We start from the raw sequence: 4,798 nt of genomic DNA, 5'->3' as shown, positions 1-4,798 counted from the left end.
TAGTATTCTTAAAGTGGGGGGCAGTGTCACAGAACGAGTGCTCAAAAAGAGCGCGCCGCCAACTCCTCGCGACGAAACGCCGGAGTGACGCCGCGAGGTCAACGATAAAAAAAAAGAAAAAAAGAAAACAAACATCTAAAGATTCCCCGGGCGCGCGACCCTCCCCTCTCGGAAGCGTAGGCTCGCCGACGAACCTCCCTCACCCCACCACGGCGGCCGAGCAAGCACTCGAATTTTCTAGATGGAAAGGGGCGTGGTTGCAGCCGGGTTGAGTCATCTGTCGCGGCCAGCATTCGAACCGTCTCGCCCTCTCCCCAACCTTCGCTGCGCATTGCGCCGACGAAATGACGAGAACCTTCTGGAATCTCTCGCGGAGGGTATTTTTTCATTTTTTTTCATTTTCATTTTATTTCAAGTTCTCTTATTACATGAAAATACACAACACTGGTTAGACCCATAGCCACTGGCTAGTAGGGGGTCTAAATAAATATGCATTTAAAGGAACAGATTGTGTTAACAAAGCAGATATTTTATAAGTACACTTCAATCATACAAGAAAAAAATCGAAACAAAATATAAGAAGGAAACATATTTGTGATAAGTCATTTGCAGTATCTTGCAGCATTGTTCCATGCAAACAACGGATTGCATATATACAATACATCAAATACATAAAGGTACGTATACCATGTCAAGTATGATTTTGTTAGACATATAATCTATACATAACGAAGTGGAGATTACAACGAGGTTTGTGTTAGTGTACCTGTTCATTTTTCTGCAGAAAGTATTTTTTAAGAGCACAGGTAAAACTTTTGCTTTCTTTTATTTGGTATGGTATATCATTCCAGACCTTTACTCCAGCAAATTGTAGCAATCGTTTGCCATAAACATTGTTAGTAGGCAGAAGATTGAAATTATGTAATGTGGCACGTCTGGTAAGGCGGCAAGAGGATGAAAATAGTGATATATGAAAGGGCAGGTTATAAGAAATGACATTATAGACGGTAAGTGCAATTTTTTGCTGTCGTAAATTATCGAATGGTATGATTTCCATATTACGAAACAATGGCGCGCAGTGTTGATCATATCTAGCATTGTTTATTATTCGAAGTGCCCGCTTTTGTAGTATACGTAAGGGTTCTAGATATGTTTTAAAAGTCCATCCCCATGAATCTATGCAATATGTGAGGTGACAATGAAAAAATGTGAAAAGAGAATGCGGAGAATACTACTTTTAAAATAATTTCTAGCGGTTAATAATGTACTGCATCCAGATCCCAGTTTAGCGCATAAAGAGTTAATGTGGCTTTGCCAGTTTAGCTGGCTATCGAGAATTACACCCAGATATTTGAATTCGTTCGTCTTCTCAAGCACGCAGTTATTTATTGTAATGCAAATGGACTCATTGCTTATATCTCGATAACGGGAGTGGAAAATAGTGTATTTAGTTTTCTTTGCATTCAGTGTTAGTTTATTCGCTATAAACCACTGACAAACATTTTTTAGTTCTACATTACTTTTATGTTCGAGATCCCTTATATTGTCTGCAGTAACAATAACTGCTGTATCATCAGCGTACATTAGCATCTCTGCCGATGTCAATATGTTTGGTAGGTCGTTTACGTACAGTGAGAACAGTAAGGGTCCAAGAACGGAGCCTTGTGGTACCCCTGTGTGTATATTTAACAAGGAGGAAGTGAGATTATGCATAATCCCCTTTTGTTGACGTTCGCTCAAGTAACTAGAAAATAAGTCAAAAATTTTGCCACGTAAACCGTAGTGTTTTAATTTCATTAGTAATATATCATGGTCAACTGTATCAAATGCCTTCTTTAAATCAAGAAAAACTACTGCTACAAGGAGGTTATTATTTAGTGCTTCGTTAATTTTTTGTGATAGAGATAGTACAGCAGTGGCGGTGGAATGGTGCGCCCGAAATCTATGTTGCTCGGCGCATATTACACGATATTTTTCTAGGAAGACGCGCATCCGTTTTGCTAGAATTCTTTCAAATATGTTATTTATTATGCTGAAAACAGATATAGGTCTATAACTTGAGGGATCAGAGCGATCACCTTCCTTGTACACCGATTTAATCGAGCAGCCGAGGTGAGAGACCAGGAGAAGACGGAAGTTAGCGCCAGAGCGCGTAGGGATTCCGCCGTGTAGTCGGCGAAGGTTTTGTCCGTAGAGACAAAGCAGGAGAAGAAGATGATTTCCACCTGAGGGGTGACGACTCGAGCTACAGGCAAGAGTGTGTGTTTACCGCTATCGAGCGACGACGCGTGGCAACAGCTGCGTGTGTGAAGCCGACGTGTTTCCGGTGAAGAAGTTTGAAGCTTGGAGAGTGGCCTATTGAAGACGTGAGGTTTCCCGGAAGAGAAACTTCGGCGAGGTTTCCTGGAAGAGAAACTTCGGGGGCTGCGGAACGACAACAACGCTGGACTTTGAGTGAGTGATTCTCGGAAGAGTATCATCCAGACTTTTGTTCCAAGAACTTTGAACTGGATAGGTTTTCTATCTCTTTAGTCTTTAAGTGTCTTGATTTTTCAATGCATGCGACTGCATTGTAGTGCGTATCGTTGTCTGTGTCCGTTGTTTCGAGTGTGGCTGATTGTACTGTGTTGTGCGTTGTTTGATTGGTGACATATTGTACTCAACTATTGTGGAGTGTGCATATTTGTGTATCGTTTTTTGATCTGCCATTATTGAGAATATAATTTTGTTTGGTTATCAACTCTCGGCTCTGACTTGTTCTTTGGGCCACAGCCGGCGTCCGCTGGCGCGCCAAATAGGACCACTTCTAAATTGTCCACGCTTTCGTGGTGCGGTTCGGGGGGCCGATACCTCGGCCCTTGGAATAAGCCCGGCGATCGCCTCCCTAATTAACGGGACCTGTGTGAAAGGGAGCACATCACCTGTAATGGTATACGGGCCACGCGCTGACTGCTGTAGAGATAGCGCGTGATGGCGACCGTGCCCATACGATCAATGTTCACAGTTGCTGCTCGAGCATCCCCCCATTTGATGCTTGATCAGTTGGATATTTGCACACATATACGAAACGACCATAAGCGTCTTTTCATGCATGTTTATTAAAGACGCGGGAGACGTTTTTTCTCTGCATCGGCAGTAGATCTCGAGGAACAGGGTTCTGTCATCACATGCGCTCTCCGAGCGACGAGGCAGGCCGGCTCGTTTGATATCTGCTTATACCGCACTCGACGTCCCCGCTCATGCACTATTACCCACAGGTAGAACGTCGATGGTGTCGAGGATTTTGCCAATTTGGACTCTGTACAGGACATGACGGCGACGCCAAAACCTGTTGAGATTGTCCATATAAAAAGAAGAAAAAAGTAACATATGTCACCCAAAATTCACGGATACGTCAGGGAATGGGCGTGCATCAGCGTACGCAACTTACATGACCGCAATGTCACTTCGCAACGTAGCTTTTTAACCGTGTTGGTATGTCATACTGTAGTTTTCAAGTGCACGAAAAAAACACACTAACAGATGAAGACGGGACAGGTGCTAACTTGCAACAATGTTTATACCTGAAAAAGGTAACCATATATATATGCAACATAACTTCTCAATCATCATTCTCGCACGCACTTTGCAAATTCACACATATTTCCGTAAATAGGCTACATCTTTACACGAAAGGGCAACTGACGGTTTAGAAATACAGTAACCTGCCAACCTATGAATAATTTCAGCCTCGATTAGTTCGCGGGACAGCTGACCTCTGCTCGCAGCGACAATTGAACACTCATAAAAATCGGCATAACCACGCTACAAACGCCCCGCCACGGTGGTGTAGTGGCTAAGGTACTCGGCTGCTGATCCGCAGGTCGCGGGATCAAATCCCGGCGGTGGCGGCTGCATTTCCGATGGAGGCGGAAATGTTGTAGGCCCATGTACTCAGATTTGGGTGCACGTTAAAGAACCCCAGGTGGTCGAAATTTCCGGACCCCTCCACTACGGCGTCTCTCATATTCATATGGTGGTTTTGGGACGTTAAACCCCACAAATCAATCAATCAATAATCAAATCAACCACGCTACAAACATCGCTACTTGCACTGCTACTTGAATTACTACAATGTCTGCTGTCGGCATCTAGTAACCCGCCCCTTCTTTTTGCACGTTGTACCAGTGTTTCGTTTAACGTTCATTAACGCACCACCCTCTATGACCCACATACTTCTTGCCACATGTCACCGGAAGCTTGTTGCCTCGTGAGTGGAGCCTATATTTTTTCTTAGGTTGTCACCAACTAAAGATCGATTGGCCCTGGAAAATAAGCGAATTTACTAGTCAGTCGAATAGACAGGAACAGTCGCTACCACATGCAATATGACTGCAGCGTAAAAGGCCCCTCAATGCTACATTGGCGATGGGAAGCATGAGATAAGTCGACTCGCTTTCTTCGTAACAAGCCCATAGACAACGACGCCTCAATTTTAAGTTTACTAGATACATATTTCAGTGGCCTCTAAAACAGCCAAAAATAATCTCTGGAGCATTTGCTAAATATGCGATTTCTAATCGTAAACAATAGAGAAAAAATTTTATGATCTCATAAAACAGACCCTTTAGGGTGAGCCCTAGGTTTTAAGTTCTCCGTGCTTCCTGCGTTTGCTCACCGCTTACTTGCGACATAGGCCACATTGATGAAGAAAGTTTAGAAAATAAGATCTCTTTATTTCACGGTGCAGGACATTTTGGTTATGAAGATGCGTGCGATTCGTGGAATTTGCTAAGTGCGCACTACTCTCGGTAACACA

General features: G+C 43.5%; 1 long non-coding RNA gene across 1 annotated transcript in view; it reads right to left on the bottom strand.

The window, feature by feature from the left end:
• Nucleotides 1–3,074: 3,074 nt before the first annotated feature.
• LOC142814593 (uncharacterized) overlaps nt 3,075–4,798 on the bottom strand; it is a 208,591-nt gene continuing 206,867 nt past the window's right edge. Inside the window, exon 2 of the long non-coding RNA XR_012894957.1 lies at nt 3,075–3,328. This is a non-coding gene — a long non-coding RNA (uncharacterized LOC142814593). The remainder of the gene's footprint in view (nt 3,329–4,798) is intronic.

This window comes from Rhipicephalus microplus, chromosome 4, assembly GCF_043290135.1.
Source record: "Rhipicephalus microplus isolate Deutch F79 chromosome 4, USDA_Rmic, whole genome shotgun sequence".
NCBI lineage: Eukaryota > Metazoa > Arthropoda > Arachnida > Ixodida > Ixodidae > Rhipicephalus > Rhipicephalus microplus.
Note: the sequence above shows the minus strand (reverse complement) of the source record. Positions and strands in the feature narration are given on the sequence as shown.